This window comes from Gossypium raimondii, chromosome 13 (genome assembly GCF_025698545.1).
Source record: "Gossypium raimondii isolate GPD5lz chromosome 13, ASM2569854v1, whole genome shotgun sequence".
NCBI lineage: Eukaryota > Viridiplantae > Streptophyta > Magnoliopsida > Malvales > Malvaceae > Gossypium > Gossypium raimondii.
Genome location: NC_068577.1, coordinates 43,451,400 through 43,471,186, shown reverse-complemented (window position 1 = coordinate 43,471,186; position 19,787 = coordinate 43,451,400). Strand labels below are relative to the sequence as shown.

Below are 19,787 nucleotides of genomic sequence, written 5' to 3'. Positions count from 1 at the left end.
CTGGTTGAAGTCTAAAAAGAAACTATCAAATAGGAGAACACATCGTGACGTTGTTTTCGTCTCATCCTAATGTCTCGAGTCTTGTCGTCATGATGTCTCCATCTGTTTCTCTAAAAATACGCATACTCCAAAGTTTCTAGCAGCAATCACTAGTATAAGGAAATCTAAAGTTAGGAATTTAACTCAAAGGTTTATTCCAGCGTTATGAAAATCACCTTTGATCGAAAATCTGCACCAGCTCATCGGTCCTGATCTACCCCATCGCACCCTACGTGACTTGGCCACAAAATATGGCGCCATCATGCACCTACAACTTAGTCAATTTCCACTGTAGTCATTTCTTCTATAGAAATGGCTAAAGAGACTATGAAAACCAATGATATTGTCTTTTCTAATAGGACTTTTCTCACTTCGGCCAAGATTATAACTTACGAGTGCATTGATATTGTCTTTTCACCATATGGAAACTATTGGAGAAATCTAAGAAAATTTTACACATCGAAGCTTCTAAATGTGACTCTGGTTGCTTCCTTCCAATCCAAAAGAGAAGAGGAAGTGTTGAATCTCATCGAAACCATAAAATCAAATGAAGGAATGATTGTGAATATGAGCCACAAAGTCTTTTCACTGAGTTATGGTATAACAACGAAGGCAGCCTTTGGCAAGAAGTGAAAAGATCAAGAAGCCTTCAGAACAATTGTTACAAAGGAAATGTTGGAGTTGAGAATCAAAACTAAGTAATTACAGCAAAGTCTTAAACTTTAAGCTATAGTGAGTTACTGAACAAACAAGAAAAATGAGCTAGAAGAACAATAACAGATTGATTAGCTTAAACTAGAAACAAGGAGAAAACTTGTTGAATAATTCATCATCATATATGAAAAAAGAACAAAACATTACATATAACAAGTAATTAACTTGTCAAAAGGAAGAAAGTGTCACTTAAACACACCTAACTCCACTAACAATGTCGTGAAACTTATAAAACATTACTTGCACACTTGGTTAAACTGATTTATCAAATATATCAGCACCAAATTATAACAAATTCATTACAAATTTAGTTCAATTGTAACTCAGTAACGAAACATCATCAAAATAGCAAAATGATAGGTACATGTGCTTTAGCTATTAAATGCATGGCTCAATCCCAAGAGCTGCATGTAAGCCAACTTCTAACACTCCTCCTTGGCTTCCATGCTGCAAACAACCAATCTAGCTCTCAAATTCTTGAACCTTATCACACCAAGAGCCTTTGTCAATAAATCAGCCAACTGGTCTTCTAAACTGTAATAAACCAATTTGATTTCTTGAGATTGTTCCATTTCTCTAACAAAATGAAATTTGATCTTAAAATGCTTTGTTTTCCCATGAAACGCTAGGTTCTTTAGAATTGCAATAGCAGATTGATTATCACTTCTAATCTTTGTTGCTTCTCTTTGGTGTAAATTCAAGTTTGTCATGATCTTCCCAAACCAAATTGCTTGGTTAACAGCTCCTGCAGCTGCTACATATTCTGCTTCAGCTGTTGATTGAGCTACAATAGAATGTTTCTTTGAGCTCCAACAAAAAATAGCTTAACCAAGGGTAAATAGATACCCTGAGGTGATTTTCATGTCATCTATCTATCCTGCCCAGTCACTGTCAGCAAAACCAAGAAGCTTCATGCTGTCAACTTTGGTAAACATAACTCTAAAACATAGAGTTCCCTTAATGTACCTCAGTACTCTCTTTGCAGCTTGAAAATGGTTCATGTTACAGCAATGCATGAACCTAGATAGGAGACTGACTGCAAACATTATGTCTGGCCTTGTGGCTATTAAGTAGAGCAAACATCCCACTAGGCTACTATAGGTTGATTCACTCACTTTCTCGAAATCACTTTAGCTTGATAGTTTTTCTCCAACAGCAGCTGAATAGTTAGGTTCCTTTCAATAGGCAAATACCTTTTGGCTTAAGAAAATTTCTTGCTGAGTCTGAGACACTTCCATGCCAAGGAAATAGGACATTTCACCCAAATCTAACATTTCAAACATGCTCTCCGTCCTGCCATTAAAATCAGTCAGCATAGCATTGTTTCCTCCTGTCATCAGCAAGTCATCCACATACAAGAAAATTATTAGCAGTGTTTTGTCACCTTCCTTGTTCACATACAGTGTTGGCTCACTAATGCTTCTCTCAAACCCCAAGCTTGCTAGATAGGTGTCAATTCTGTCATACCAGGCCATTGGTGCTTGTTTTAAGCCATATAAGGCTTTTCTCAGCTTGTAAACTTTTTCTTCTTCACCAGCAACTTTAAAACCCTCTGGTTGTTCAACATATATCTCCTCATCAAGAAAGTCATTAAGGAAGGTAGATTTTACATCAAGTTGATGTATTTTCCACTGCCTTTGAGCAGCCAATGCAACCAGTAGTCTGATTTTATCAAGCCTTGCCACTGGTGAAAATGTTTCAAGGTAGCCAATCCCATATTTCTAACTAAACCTTTTCACTACTAACCTTGCCTTCATCTTGTTCAAAGTTCCATTAGCATTGTGCTTGGCACGAAACACCTATTTTACTCCTATGACCTTCCTATAAACTGGTTTTGCAACTAAATCCCAGGTCTGGTTTTTATGAATCATGCTCATTTCATCAAGCATGGCTTGCCTCTAGCCTTCTTGATCTTGAGCTTCTTCAAAACAGGCTGGTTCAATAGTAGCCGCATACGCCCTTTCCTATATTTCACTTAGTAGTCTGGTTCCCCTAACAAGCTCATAATCAATGTCCATCTCAGGATCATTTTAATCAACTTCAATTTGCTCTGTCACCAAGTCTTCAGCAGTACATTTTGGTTCACTTTTATCCAAATTCCACTTGACCTCTCATCAAACACAGCATCTCTGCTCACAAAGACTTTGTAAGTTGTAGGATCCAAAATCCTATAGCCGTTCTTGACACTGCTTTATCCCACTAGAATGCCAAGCTGAGCCTTCTTTTCCAATTTTTCATTCTTAACTGGAGGACTGTGTGCAGAACATATGCAGCCAAAGACCTTTATGTGAGTAACTGATGGCTTAAACCCAAACCAGGCTTCAAATGGTGTTTTTTCAAGCAGTGCTTTAGTTGGTAGCCTGTTTTGAAGGTATATTGCAGTATTAACTACCTCAGCCCAAAAACTTTTAGCCAAATTCTTTTCAAACATCAAACATTTGGCCATATGCATCAGAGTTCGATTCTTTCTCTCACTGACACCATTCTACTGAGGTGTATAGGTGTTGGTGAGCTGGTGTTCAATGCTTGGTTCCTCACGAAAGGTCTGAAATAATACTGAGGCATACTCTATCCCATTGTCTAACCTTAGTGTCTTAAGCATGCAACCTGACTGAGTTTCTACTACAGCCTTGAACTTCCAAAACACTGAAGCCACTTCTGACTTACACTTGAGAAAATAGCACCAACAAAATCTTGAGTAGTCATCAATGAAAAAGGATGAAGCACCTACTGCCATTCAAAGATTCAGTCTTCATAGGGCCACACACATCAGTATGGACCAGTTGCAATTTTTCTAAAGCCCTTTAAGCCTTATTAGCAGGAAATGGTAGTCTAGCTTGCTTTCCTAGTTGTCACACTTCACAAACATCTTGTTTTTGTGAAATTTTCAACTAAGTCTTCTTTAGAAAACTAAAGTAGAGACTTATAGTTGACATGGACTAACCTTTTGTGCCACAGTTTGGATTCATCTAATGCAGTTATGTAGGTACTAACTGAATTCTTGTTCCAATCAACAACAAAGCTTCTGTCAGTTATGGTTACTAACATGAGCTTGGATCCACTTAGATCACTAATCAGGCACTATTTGCCTTTAAATACAATAGAGTATCCCTTTTCAAGCAACAGAACAATACTTAACAGATTTCTATCAATTTTAGGTACTAACAGAACATTAGAAACAAGTTTGGTACCTGAAGGAGTGTCAATCAACATATCTCATTTCCCTTCTGCTTTAATGTAATGTCCATTGCCCACTTTTACTCTTGTGTTGAAGCTTCTATCAATGCTCTTGAAAATAGTAGCATCAGGTGTCATGTGGTTTGTGCAACCACTGTCAATCAGTCATTCTTTTGTGGTTTTTCTTTTGGTAGCTGAGCAAGAGACAACAAATACTTGTTCTTCCCGACCACAACTCTCTTCTGCCACTTGAGTTTCTGTTTTAGGCTGCTGAGGTTGATGTTACTTCTATTGGCTTTTTTTCTTGCACACGGTCTCAACATGGCCCATCTGTTTGCAAACCTTGCACTACACAGCATGTCTGTACCAGCAGTTTGCTTCTTGATGGCTGACCCTTTTACAATATGAGCAAGGTGGATATCTTTTTCTTGCTCCATCTCTTCTAGGCTTGTCTGACCAAGTTTTCTTCCCTTTATAGCCAGAGAAGCTCGAGGTTGGTCTACTCTTGGCTTGAAAGGCACCTTCTTGATGCTCCTCCTATCTGCTAGCTCTTCTTTGTTCCTGAGCATAAAGAGCATTGATTAGATCAGTTAAAGAGATATTTGACAGATCTCTTGAAACTTCCAGGGAAGAGATTTTGGCTTCATATCTTTCAGGTAAGGTTGAAATAACCTTCTCCACTATTCTAGCTTCACTGAATTGGTCCCCAAGCAGTCTGATGCTATTCACAATAGCCATGATCCTGTTTGAATATTGCTTAACTGTCTCTGACTCCTTCATTTTCAAGTTTTCAAAATCCCTTCTTAATTTTAAAAGTTATTGCTGTATTATTTTTCTGTACTTTGAAACTCTTATTTAAGCTTGTCCCAAGCCTGTTTTAGAGTCTCATAGGCCATGATCCTTATGAAAATCAAGTCGACACACTGTTTTGGATGCAAAACATTACCTTGTACCTCTTGGCTCTGTCATTAGAGTGTTTCCTAATCTGAGCTACTGTGGGGCTAGCTCTCAAGGGTGGTGGTTCAACATCAGCATTGACAACTTCCCACAAGTCAAATGCTTGCAGGTAGGTTTTCATTTTCACTACCCAAATGTGGTAGCCTTCACCATTGACTACTGGTGGTGGTGCTGGAGAGAAACCTGATGAAGGCATTATTTTTTAAAGTAGAAAAGAGAAAGGTCCTCTAAGAAATCAGCTCTCGATACCAATTGCTGGAATTGAGAATCAAAACTAAGCAATTACAACAAAGTCTTAAGCTTTAAGCAATAATGACTTGTTGAACAAACAAGAAAAATGAGCTAAAAGAACAAGAACAGATTGATTAGCTTAAACCAAAAACAAGGAGAAAACTTGTTGAATGATTCATAATCATATATGAAAAAAGAATAAAACATTACATATAACAAGTAATTAACTTGTCAAAAGGAAGAAACTGTCACCTAAACACACCTAACTCCACTAACAATGTCTTGAAACTTATAAAACATTGTTTGCACACTTGATTAAGCTAATTATCAAATCTATCAGCACCAAATTACAACAAATTCATTACAAAATTTGTTCAATTGTAACTAAGCACCAAAACATCATCAAAATAGCAAAATGACAGCTGGATGTGCTTCAACTACTAACTGCATGGCTCGATCCCAAAGGCTGCATGTAAGCCAACTTCTAACAGGAAACCAAGGTGAATTTTCGTTTCTTTGTTTCTGAATTTTTTTTCCTTAACTTAAATTTCTGGATACTGTTTTAGGTCTAAAGCATAAAGTTGAAAAGATTCATGGAGAAGCTGACATGATACTTGGGAATATTGTTAACGTTCACAAAGAAAGTAGAGAAAAAGGTGGAACTAAAGATGAAGATAAGGAAATTCTAGTTTATGTTCTTTTAAGGATTTAGAAGGATGGATAATTTCCCTTGACTGACAACAACGTCAAAGCCATCATCTTATTGAGTTCCGTTTCTTTTATTACATTAACCTGGATTTTGGTAGTTGTTCACAAATTTTAATGGCCATGATTTTATTTATTATGTTGTTTCAGGACATTTTCTATGCAGAAAGTGAGACACCAGCAGTAGTTGTAGAATGGGTATTGTCAAAAATGATTAAAAACCTAAGAGTTATGAGAAAAGCTCTAGCAGAGGTAAGGCAGGTATTCCAAGGAAAAGGAAATGTAGATGAAAATGGCATTCATCAACTTAAATATATAAAAGAAACCTTAAGATTCCACCCTGTTGTACCATTATTGCTTCCAAGAGAAAGTCGTAAGAATTGTGTGGTTAATGGATTTGAAATACCTTCAAAGACCAGAGTCATTGTGAATGCATGGGCAATAGGGAAAGATCCGAATCATTGGGTTGAGCCTGCAAAGCTTCAGCCTGAAAGGTTTGTCAACAGTTCAGATGATTTCATAGGGACAAATTTCGAATTCATCCCATTTTGAGCTGGAAGGAGGGTATGTCCAGGCATATTATTTGCTCTACCACTTGCTCAACTTTTTTTCCCTTTTGATTGGAAGCTACCGAGGGGAATGAAGCAGGAAGATATAGACATGACTGAGGTGTTTGGCGTATTTGTGAGAAGGAAAAATGATCTTGTGCTAGTTCCAAGTCTTTACCGTGCTTCCATTATTGTTGCCTTGAGGCAGGAACAACCTTAGCTTATGTTGCATTAGTCTATTAGGTTGCCATGTCAAGTTAGGAAAACAAGTTGCAAAAGCTGGGATTGAATCTCAAGCTTGTTTGCTTATATGTGTACTGTTATTTACCCTAATAGCCCACCACTTGATATTTGTATTTATAGCTGATGCTATTAGTGTTCATGCTTCCTGTGCATGGTAAATGTAACACTACTACCTATATTTGTCTTATGTTGCTAGCAGTATTTGTGTTGTGCTCATATTTTCTTTTTATATTCATATCGTGTAACCATCTTGTGTTTATATTTATTATTCTTTAAAAGTTGAACAAGGCTTGGCGGAAAGAGCTTATTTTCTGGATCATTGAACAGTAGAAAAATTTTGATGATTTCTATCAATTCAATGTCCTTATATTCATTTCAATACTGGGGGCTTAATTTCCTTTGTTGACTTAATTCTTGTTTCCAATAGTTCTATGTTAATCAGTTAGTCTTTCCTCCTCTCCGTTACCATTTTATAGTTTCTTTTCCCTTGTTTGCCAATTAAGTCGTAGAATTGAATAAAAAATTGTAAATCAGAATTGAGTACTGAAATATGAAGTAAAAGAATATTATAAATTGCTAAATATAAACTTAACTTGAAAAATTTTTAACATTAATCTCATTATAGGTTATTTACGCATTTTTAAATTAACAATGTCAACTGATTGTTACTACTTACTTAGAAAACTTGTCATCATTAAATTAACAAATTCTAACAATAAAAATCATTGGGTTATGACTCTTGCTAATAGTTTGGACAATAGTTAGTCCATCATTGATATCTAAATTATAGATAGCAACATATTTTGGAGATTGATTTGAATTTTGATAAAAACAATCAACTTCCCAAGTTTTATGGATCGGATCGGATCGGGTAGAACTTGGAAGTATATCTTAAAGATTCATGACTTATCTTGAGCCATTTTGAAGGTATTATTTATGCATATTATCATGCTAGTTTCAAGCGAAGATTGATTGTAATTGATATGGTATATTAGCAAGTCTGGATTACTTATATATTGTGAAGACTTGTATAAGCTATATACTAAATTAAGAGCCCTTTATCTAGTTTATTGAGGAACGTTTCTCTAAGAACATTTTGAGTGAATAATCCAATACGTGATTTGGTTACTGTCATAAGTTTTCACGGGGGGACTTAGAGGAGAGTTGTTTTGATCTTTAAGTAAAAAATTGAAAAGTCTATTCTGGTGTGTGTTAGAGATTGAAATCACTTATTGTACAAAGTTCTAACATAGTAAATATTCTATTTGGCCAAGTCCCTACAGATGTAGGAAAAATGAACTGCATAAACATATCATGTGTTCATCGTTTTTCTGCTTTGTTCCTTTTCAGTGCTTTAAGCAGTTAGAATTGATCTTAAAACTGCTTGTTTGTTGCCAACAAATATCAATTTTGGATTCAACTAAATGAGACCGATTGCAAGTAAAGGTGGTTCCTGATGAGTGAATGTTGGAGTTAACAAAAACATAAAGATGATGGGTGAATGTTAGTGATTGAGCAATGTGACACAGCAGAGGCAATTGTGTTAGTTAGCTGGCTTGCTATAATTAGTTTGAGTTAATTATATCTGAAATGATATGTATAAATAATCATGATGTATAAAATCTTAAATCAATGTATCGACTTTTATCTATTCTTCAAAGTTCTTCTACTGAGTTCTAAGTTTCATTTTGTGCTTATATATATGGTGATATGTCACGAAACTAACTAAAAATTTGACAAAGGCAGGTGTACTATTAATTAATAGTTTAACTACGGTGAGCAAAGATATCGTATCCATGAAGATTACAAGTGCTAGTAATTATTGTCTTTCTATTATTTAACTTAATAATTTTAGTGATTCATTAAAAATTAAAATTAACTAAATTAATTAACTAACGAGCACGACATAGAACAAAACACGAAAGTAATCGATTAATAACCAAGAACCAAAACAATACTCAGGAAAGAATCTGCCTAGATTTCATCTGTCACTATCAATCTAAATTACGCAATTTCTTTACTTAGTAACTTGATCCGTAAAATTATGCAAATATCTCTTTTAAGCATAAAAGCAACTGACTCTAGGTTGATTAATTGAAATTTCTTTCTAATTAAAACCCGTATTATCACATTAGTTCGTACTATGGGTTCCCCTATTAAATTTGACTCTAATTTGACTGATGTATGTCGTCCTATTTCTAGGATTGCATGCAACTCCACTGAATTATGCAAGATCTAATCTTAAACAAGGTCTATCCAACCACCAATTTAAGCACATCAGATATGGATCAATAATTTAGAAATATTAAACCAACAATTAAGCACACATAATTGAAAATAAGAACTAAGTTTTTATTGCGTAAAATAAAAATCAAATGATAGAACCCATCGTAGGGTTCATCTCCCTTAGGTATTTAGAAAATTAGTTCATGCTTAAAAATAGAAACATCCAAGACACAATATAACCGAAAGAAATAAAGAAACTCATGATAATTTCCTAAGAACTCAACTGGGAATCTTCAATCTTGATGGAAATCTGCTTTAGACTTGGCTTCAGTGGTGTTTTTTGAGTTGTTTTCTTGAATATTTTCTAACGTCTCACTCATATTTTTTTGTCATATATACATCTTAGAATACCTGAAAAACCTAAAAATCATGATTTTTCGAAGTTCAATGTGCAATTCTGTGAAATTGACACGGCCTACCACACGCCCGTGTGAGTCATACAACCGTTTGGTCTGGTCGTGTGGAATGGTTCAGCTCGTGTGGCTCCTATTGATTGCTTCGACACTCCGATTTTCACTTATTTTTCACTCTTTTTCTCCCAAGTGCTCTATTAAGCATGAAAATATGGATTTAAAAATTAGGAGTATAAAATTCACAATTAACATGAAATAATCACCCAAAAATGCATTAAGAATGAAGTTAAAACATGTCACTTTTAGCACTTATATGTTATCCTTGCTTCTTTATACTAATCACACTCAAAGTTTATTTTCTTTTCACCTTTTTAGTATGTCCTTTTATCTTTTAGTTTTTCACTCAACCAATCACATCCTTAGAATGGTTGGATTGTGGAATTCAATAGAGACAAAAAGCAAAAGAGTTATATTAGAATTACTAAAAATATTGAGGGAGTTTGACTTTCTAAGTTCTAATATGAGATCTCTAAGTTTATTAGATTAAGTGATATATACTTAAGAACATTAGTGAAACTGTAGAGTTTTATATCCATGTAACCGAAAGAAATTAGAAGCCTTAGCTAAATCATATTTAAGCAACATTCAAGTTTTGGATGTATTTTAACACGCAACTTACGAATACCTGATTCAAACACCGAAGCATCATTTATATGTTAGATACAATAAGCTTATGCCATATCTTCAATTTTATATTGCCACAAGTCCCTTCTTCCCATTCACCACGAATCCCATCATTATGCATGTTTTGGATGTATTTCAACATGTGTTCTATACTCTCTCGGTGGCTTTGGCAAAAGGGGAGATTCAATCCTCTATGATTAACGAAGGAGGGTTGGTACTGGTAAAACTTTATGTGTACATTTCCACATGAAATTATTTTAGCTTTGGAGGCAGCTTGCCTTTCTATTTCTCATCTGCGTGTTGGGTTAATGTGCTTCTTCCTGTACCAATTTCATAAACACTTGTCAGTGTGAACGCTCCGTATTATTTTATAATATGTTGATTTTTTTTAATTAAACCAAATATATATTATAAAATTTTATAAATTTAAATATTCTATTGAAATATACCAAAACCAGTTTTTTTCATATATTAATTAAATTATATTTAATTATTTCTTAAATTTTATAACGTTTAACTAAAACATGGTTATGAAATTAAGACATAATAATATATAAGTTTAATTTTATATATAATTTCTAACTTAATTTTCATTGTTAATTATTGAATGTAGATTGTTGATTAAATTTAAATATTGACACTATTTATATTTTTAAATATTTATTTCAATTTTAATAGTGTATTTAATTTATAAAATAGTAATAAAATTGAAAAATGTAAATTACAGGTTGAATATTGAATATAAGTAAATTTGGAGGAATTATTATAAAAACATAACCTTCAGGATAACATTAAAATTATATAAAAAAGTCAAAGAGGTTTATGTTGCAATTTTTCCTACACAAATGCTTACTTTCTTTTCTTATCACATGTTAATTTGTTACAAGGTGAATACGTTATAAACTTAAGAACCTTGAATAAATTATGGAGAGATCCAAGTGGTTTTACAATCTTACCTAATTTTTACATAATTAATATTTTAACAATTTAACTATCATATTTCATGCTCTATTTATGTAAATTGTGCATATCAAGTTTGGTATAATTTAAAATTTTCTAACTATTCATTTTAAGTAAAAAAAACTTGCAATGATAAATAGATATTAATATAGACAATATTTTAGATTGATATAGTACAGATATCGATCGATTCAAAATTTTAAATGCATGAAAAGTACAAATATATTGATAAATTAATGGTTGGATTTTAAAATATTAATGGAATAAAATTTACATCGGTGTAAAACACTTAAATGGACCGGATGTTTTCCCTAGTACATTTATTTTTTAATCTATCTAGAAATAATTTAAATTTATTTTTTAATTTTCAACCTAATAAAATGTTATGTCAACAATTTACACATGATTTAATAGAAAATTGTGCCACATATATAATAGAGTTGGTGAAATGTGAAAATTAAACCAAAATTAAAGTTTGATGTATACAAATGTACCAAATTTAAAGTGACGAATAACATTACAAATTGTATCAAAATTCATGTATAATTTTGATATTTATCTCATTATTTAAATATTATATAATTTAACTAATTTTTTATTTTCTATCATAATATTTTAACATTTACAAAAATTCGGTAACAATGCCTAACACTTAAAATTAAGAAATTTTTTAAAACCCTTTTCAATTGCAATAGTAACACGGAACCAGGTAAATTGCTTAATGTTGAGTTTAGTTCTCTTTATTTGTTTTCAAAGGCTTGGTGCGTCTCCAAATGGGAGATTGTTGGTTTTGGAGTTGGGCTTGTTTCGTGAAGATTTTGATGAGATTATGATTTGAGTACGCTGAAAGTGAGAGGCTAAGGGATCCAAAGCATTGAGAGCGTCATTTCTTAGGTTTTGTTTCATTGTATTCCTTTTTTGGAATCATGTTCTGTTTGATTTTGTTATTCTTTTTTGGAGTTTTGTACTTTTCTTTGGTGCTTTGCACGTTTATTAATAAAATTTTATTTGTTAAGAAAAAATTATTAGGAAAAACAGAAAAGAGGGAAATATTAATGTGATCTGAACTTCAATAATAAAAATATTTCATGAATATAAACATAAAAGTCACTGCCTGCCAACATGAGTGAGTTTAAGATTGAATACTCTTGAAAACATCAAAGAATGTCTAAAATAATGCGATGATGCATTGGTATAATTAAAGGGATTGTTTTTGCGTTGAGTTAATTCTTTATTTTTTTAAATTATAAAATAAAAGTTTGAATATTAAAATATAGTTTAAGTTAAGTTTTCGTAATTGAATCGATGGTTAAATTGGTCAATTTATTAGTTGTACAATTTGATTAAATAAATTATAGAAAAATTATAAAAAAATAAAAAAATTGATTCAATAGATTTTTAGCCTATCAATTTGTGGACAAATCGATCTGATGTCTCTTTTCAGACCGGTATTTTGGCCAGTTCGATCCGGTTCAAACAACCATGACTCTAAGTCTCTACAGTTCATATATTTGGAATTTAATCCTCCTACTTTTATTTTCAAGAATTTAATCCCTCTACTTTTTGGATTTTAAAATTCACTTTATAATTATATAAAACCACGTAATAATTTAATTAAAAAGTTAACGATATTAAATATTTAAACTAATTAATGATATTATAAAAATAGAGAGAGCAACTTATGTTAGAAATTACAGTATAATGATTAAATCTCAAATTTGAGTATATCAAAGGGACTAAAAGTGAAAATTTTCCATTTTATAAAATGGAAATGGAAATAAAAATAGTATGGTGGGTGTGTGAGGGTAGTGCAACCTTACTTCTTTTTTTTTTTTTTTTTGAAAGAATGACTGGGTATTTATAATGAATTAAAAAGAACAATCCAATCAGCCCAAATCAAAGGGCCCAAAGTCAAAGCAACAAACAGAGAAAGAAACAACATAATTTTTTTCCTAAACATCCAGGAAAGAAAAACCCCCTAGAAAACGTCAATCAAAGCTAGATAATTAAAAGAAAAAAAAGCATTAAATGAAAATAAAATAAACCGAATGAAAACCTATCCCAGTCAAATTTAGAACAGCTAGATACCATCAAGGCTATTGAAGAGTCATTTCCAACGTCCCATCTGCTCTGTCGATAGCTCTTCCCCACAGATTTAAACATCATTAAGCTATATGTATTGGATACTGCTTCTTCACCCATTTCTTCAATCCGGATTTCTTTGCCAATCTTCATCCAAAGTTGAAATATGACGTTCCAGTTCTTCTCTTATCAGGTAAATGTTTTCTTCTTTCACAAGAGCTTTCTTTGCTAGACCATGTACATGTCTGTTCTCTGATCTATCAATGTGTTGAAAAGTAAGATCTTGAAACTAAGATTTCTTGTTCTGAATATATTTTATAATGGCACTGATCACCGATTTGTCTGTTGAAGTCGCCTTGCTCTTCTCTATGATTGTTTTTGAGTCTCCCATGATTCTAACTGACTGAGATCCTAATGCAATCCCTAATTTCATGCCTTCTAAACATGCAAATGCCTCTACTGCGAATGGTGAGGGAACATTTCTGTGGATAACCGTTTTAACACCAGTAGATTTCCCCTCATATCCCAACCTACTAATCCAGTCGCTGATTTGAAAGCTCTACTGTCCAGTGCTGCATCAAATTTGATCGATAATCTTGGTACGTTCTCCTGTATTCTGTGACTCCTGGAAATTCTCTCAATTTTCTTCACAACATTAATTCCTTCATATCCTACCATGTGTCGCTGAATATTCTGAGCTAACCCCCTTCTTGTTGAATTTTTCCCCTCGTGAATGAGTTTGTTTCTAAAGGACCATATCAACCATAATGCATAACAGAAAAGCCAACACTGGTTATAGTTGTTGTTCTTGAATACCCAGGTTAGCCACTCCCATATATTCTGACTCGTATTCTCCATAACCCATGATAAATTTAACGATTGCCACACTTCTCTTATGAAAGGACACTCTCGGAAAACTTGAAGACTCTCTTCAACTCCAGAGTTACATCGTGGACAACAGGTAGTTGAAATGACCCTCCTTAATCTGAGATTTCCAAAATGAGGGATATAATCCCATGAAATCCTCCAAATTGTAATTGCAATTTTTGATGGCAATTGTTGGCCCCATAATTTTTTGTACAAATTTTTTATTTCGGTCTGAAATAAGTAGTCATTGGCTGCAGAAGCATCTTGTAATAGTTTATAGGCACTACGTACTGAAAACTGACCAGATAGTTCTCTACTCCACACCTGAATATCCTCATGTTCGATCTCTGCCAGGGGAATTAGTAGAATCTTCCGAGCAATATCTTCTTGAAAGGTACTATTAATTAAGTCTGACTTCCATTTTCTGCTTGAATTATCAATGAGGTCTGAAACTAATTGTAGTTCCCTTCTGTTTGTTCTATTTTGTTCATCCACCTTATCGATCCCCTTAATCCAGTTGTCTTCCCAAATAGAAATGCTATTACCTTTACCAACTCTCCAACCCAACCCTCTTTGGAGGAGTCCTCTTGCTGCCCAAATGCTCTTCCAGGTAAATGAAGGTAAATTCCCCAACTCTGCATTTAAGAAACTTGAATGTGGGAAATATTTAGCTTTCAAAACTCTGGCTAACAAAGAATTTGGAAAATTAATGAGACGCCAACCTTGCTTAGCTAATAACGCGATATTAAATTGACTAAGATCTCGAAAAACTAAGCCACCATTTTCTTTTAGCAAACAAAGATTTTTCCAAGTGCACCAATGAATTCCCCTTTTGCCCCCTCCTTTCTGCCACCAGAATCTTGCTATAATACTCTCCATTTCATCGCAAAGAGCTCTCGGCAATAAGAAGCATGCCATAGAATAAGTCGGAATAGCTTGCAAGATGGCCTTAATAAAAACTTCTTTCCCTCCTTGTGATAAAAACCTGTTACTCCAGTTATCAATACGTTTTTTTATTCGGTCATTTAAACTCTGAAAAGCTTCTTTTTTCTTTTTCCCCACCATATTGGGAGGCCCTAAATATCGTTCAGGTTCACTTGTCCTCCGTACCCCCAACACATTGACCACCTGTCTCCTATCCTCCTCCAACGTGTTTTTACTGAAAAATACCGTTGATTTATCGAAATTTACGCATTGTCCCGAGCAAGCTTTGAATTCATACAGAATATCCTTTATGACATTTGCACCCCTCCTCGTCGCCTCCCCAAACAGTATGCAATCATCAGCAAATAAAAGATGGGATACCTGCGGACCATATCTACTCACTTGTATTCCTTTGAGACGATCTCTCCTCATTGCTAACCTCAGTAAGCTCGATAAACCTTCACCACATATTAGAAATAAAAACGGGCTCAATGGGTCGCCTTGTCTGAGTCCTCTGCTTGGTAAAAATTTATCTCCTCTATGCCCATTTATGAAAAACTGAATAAGCAACAGATGAAACAAATTTCATAATGGCATTTACCCAACTAAAATCAAACCCCATCCTTATCATAATCTCCTCTAGAAAACTCCATTCAACCCTGTCATAAGCTTTACTCATATCGAGTTTTACGGCCATATAACCTTTTTTCCCCGTTCTCTTCTGCTTTAGCTTATGCAATACTTCGTAAGCGAGTAATACATTATCTGATATTAACCTGCCTGGCACAAAAGCACTTTGCGCTTCATCAATACATTTGCTAATAACACTACGAAATCTGTTTGCTATTATCTTTGCTATAATTTTATAAAGTACATTGCATAAACTAATTGGCCTAAATTGTATCATAGTTAATGGGTTGTTGACTTTTGGAATAAGCACTATATTTGTAGAGTTTACCGGACTAACCTCCATATCTCCGTTTAGAATTTGTAAGCAAAAAGCTATGACTTCATCTCCAACAATCTGCCAGCATTTTTGATAAAATAATGCTGGAAAGCCATCCTCCCCTGGTGCCTTTGTTGGTCCCATCTCAAAAGCAGCTTCAATAATTTCATCTCTAGAATATGATTTTGTAAGTTTCCAATTGTCTTCTGCTTGAATGCAACGCTCAATCCCTGATAGAATATTATCATAATTCCCTTTTCTTCTTGCCGAAAATAAAATCTGAAAATAAGACTTCGCCACACCCTCAATATCCTGAATGAACTCCATTTCTCTTCCTTCTTCATCTTTCAGCTTATGAATGAGATTCTTTTTCTGCCGTTGTGAAGCTTAACTGTGAAAGAAAGCAGTATTTTTGTCCCCCAATTTCAGCCAGTTGATTATTGCTCTCTGTTCCAAGTAACATTCATCTTTCTCGATCTCAAAATTCAAATATATTCTTGTATCAATCAGTTCGGCTAAGGTCTCATCATTTCTGTCTGCTTCAGCCAACTCGCAAGTTTCTCAGTAAGAATCCGTTTAGTCTTCTGTCTATTCTTTTTCAACTGCCCAGCCCAAATCTGCAATCCTTTCTTTAAATTATCTAGATTCTTTAACAATGCCTCTGACGAATTTTCCCATATATTTTTGACTTCATCCATGAAAGATTCCTCCAAAACCCACCAGGCTTCAAATCTGAAATTGTAATCCCTTGCTTGTTCTACAAATCTCCTGGCATTAATAAGAAGAGGACAATGGTCTGAAAATGAATGAACCAGATATTGAATTTTAATTTCTGGGAACATAACAATCCAATTTGTATTAGCTACTCCTCTGTCCAAACGCTCTTGGATGTTCGTCTCTGGTAAGTTGCCTCTCTCCCAAGTAAAACGGCTGCCCTCAAATCCCACATCATTCAATCGACATTCCTCTAATGTTTTACGAAAAATTTCCATCCTTTTTTCATCCCTAGGTACCCCTCCTTTTTTTTCAAATCCATACATAATTTCATTGAAGTCTCCACAAACCAACCAAGGGATTTCTTCATCATTTGCTAAACTTTTCAAAACCTCCCACGAATCATTCCTATCTTGTATGTATGGGGAACCATAAAAACCTGTAAATCTCCAATTCACTCCTTTTTCCTCATCTTCAACAATCACATCAATGTGCCTTTTAGAGTAACTACGAAGCACAACTTCAATGTCAGTTCTCCATGCTAAGCATAACCCTCCTCTCGAGCCTTCTGATTCGACTTTGATTCCATTTACAAAACCACACCTCCTGCGTGTAAATTCCATATGTTTCTTACTAAGTTTTGCTCCATAAAGAAGACTATTTGGGGATTATTAATCTTCAGCAGATGCTGAAGTCTTCTAACCGTCCGTTGTCTCCCCAAACCACGGACGTTCCAACTTAAGATTTTCATTGTGCCCGGTCGGCATGCCTCTTGGCAGCCGCCGATATCAAGGAATGTACACCTTCCATCTCCCCTTTATTTCTCTTTTTTCCCTCTTCCCCTATTAAAGTTTCATCTTCAAGAGCCTGCTCCATATCCATTTGCATTTGATAAGACCAGAATTTATTTCTCTGTTGTTCTCCTGGTGACACCCTCCCCTCAAGGTTAAACCCCAAAATTGGATCAATAGATTTCCCTTTCTTTCCCTTTAGAACCTCATTCTGTTGGTTAAACCCATCAATCCTGTTCTCCATCCAGCTTCCTTCCAGTTTCCCTTCCCCCTCCTCTCGTAACCAAATGCTATTCATTGATAGAGCTCTTCGAAATGGTGCCCGTAGTGTTAAATCCCATCCCATTCCAGCAACCTCCCCTCCAACCCTCATTTTTTCTTCACAAAAAGAGTCATTATGACCCAAACATCCACAGAAAAAACAAAATAGTGATAGACGCTCATACTTAAATTCAACATATGAACATATCCCACCAAACATAATCTGCTTCTTCCTTTTCAACGGTTTCCTGATATCAATCTGCACTCTAATTCTCATGAAATTTTGATTCTCCTTTCCCAACTTTGACACATCATACTCCAAGAAATCTCCAATAAAATTACCTAACTGTGTTGCTAGACTTTCAGTAAATAAACCTATTGGGATGTCATGAATTTGTAACCAAAAAAGACAAAAAATTAATGGAACCTTCAATGGATCTTCTCCCCTTCTTATTTTGCAAAGTATTAATAAATGATTATTAAAAGTCCACGGTAGACCCTTCAAAACTCTTTCCATGTCCATACTGTGAAAAAATTTAAAAAGGTACCTTTTATCCCCCAGATCCCAAATTTGCACCCCACAGACAGGGTGCCACAAATTTGCCATAGTGCTTCTCATAGCAGGAAAGTGGATTATGCTTGTTGTTAAGAAGCAACCTACAAGCTGAAAATCCTCCCCTTCTTTTTGCATGCTAGGTTCAGTCTGGATCTGTAGAATTTCCTCCTCTTCTTAATACGATAAAGTTGTCATGACTTTAATGAAATTAGAATTGAGTTGAGAAAATTATTAAATTGAGAAACTAATTTAGTTAATTTGATTAATTAAATTAAGTAAATAAATAATATTTATTTTGGGAAATAGAAAACTAATATTGGGTTGAATTAAATTATAAAATGCAGGTAAAAGTCTATAAAACATATATAATTGAACTTAATATAAGAGAGACGACACACCCTAGTAAATATTAGTCTCCTAGTTAGGCTAGGGAGTGTTTTCTATTAAATAAATATTATTTTGTGTTGCCCTTATTCAATTAGGACTCTTCTAACTAGTATAACGATTTACAGTTTTAACATAAGATTCATATATTATTATTCTACCAAAAATAGTGGAAAGTTATTTTTTAAGAATAATTTATATTTTCGTGAATTACAATTTCTATTGATTTCTACTTGAGAGAATTACTTTCCTACTGAAAGTGATTAAATCATTCTAGTTTTGTGTTTGCTTTGTATTGCTCGAGCTCATACTCAAAGCAATTCAGTGTACGAAGATAGCAAAAATATAACACCCCAAACCCTGTTTAGACATTTTGACCGAATTTTGGAGGTTATATCAACAACTTAAGAAAATCGATTGCTTAACCTTTTTAAACACCTTTTGATTCTAGCGAAAACCAATAATATGAAAACCCATATTGTTTATCTTTTAGAAAACTTAACTGGTACAGAGAATAAGCATGTTGATTATCTAATTCAGAATCTCGTACAGAGACATGCTCACAAATTTACACATACAAACAAGTCTACGAATTTATTAAATCTAACATGCTCACAGAATATTTACATATAACGACCTGCATAATAGAGTAGTCTTATCATACGTTAGTCATAATCACATAACCAATTACAGATTTTCGCGAACTTGCACATTTAACCCAAATAAACTGTTCGAAATGAGCCCACACGGACAGACCCTACTTGTCCAGCCTGTGTGGTCCACATGGCTAAGCACATGCCCATGTGGCATCGACTACCATTTTCGATTTCATAAAGTTTCACTAATTTTTCAGGTTTGGGTCACACACCTAATCATTATCAAAATGTCGACACTAAAACAACACTTCCAGTTCTGTATACGTCATCCAAACCTAATCAATCAGCAAGAAAACACAAAAATTGAATCATGAATTCGAATCATGAATTACTAGAATATTCGGCCAAATAGCACTAGGGCATTCAACCCTAACCAAATTTACACAAACCAACCTCTCTAACTAGGGCATTCGACCACTTACCCAAAAAAGAAGCGATTTCCAAAGTTTTCAATTCGCTAGAGGTTTATACGTCTCAAGATCTTCTCCTAAGTAGAACCAAAATGATTAGTCTATCATGATTTTTCCTAAATCAACCAAATAAAACTCTCAAATAAGTTCAAAATCACCCTTCTAAATAAAACAAATGGACATACTTATGAAAAGTTATGAAACTATATGAAATCCCTAAATCACACACGGCCAATTAGCAAGAATAAAATGTTAACGACAACACTATAGAAGTCTACGTTTGGACAACAACAAAGTTG

The 19,787-nt window shown here is 34.1% G+C and overlaps 1 long non-coding RNA gene and 1 pseudogene across 3 annotated transcripts; both read left to right on the top strand.

Moving 5' to 3' along the window:
- The first annotated feature begins 208 nt into the window (after positions 1-208).
- On the top strand, positions 209-6,706 carry LOC105781601 (cytochrome P450 71D10-like; annotated as a pseudogene).
- A 6,339-nt stretch (positions 6,707-13,045) lies between these two features.
- LOC128036102 (uncharacterized) lies at positions 13,046-14,861 on the top strand. Of its 3 annotated transcripts, none has more exons than XR_008192996.1 (3): positions 13,046-13,172; positions 13,487-14,240; positions 14,364-14,861. It is a non-coding gene; the product is annotated as an uncharacterized LOC128036102 (long non-coding RNA). The 3 variants fall into 3 exon arrangements; XR_008192997.1 differs by having other exon boundaries at positions 13,090-13,172; positions 13,490-14,240; XR_008192995.1 differs by having other exon boundaries at positions 13,090-13,799; positions 13,904-14,240.
- Positions 14,862-19,787: the final 4,926 nt, after the last annotated feature.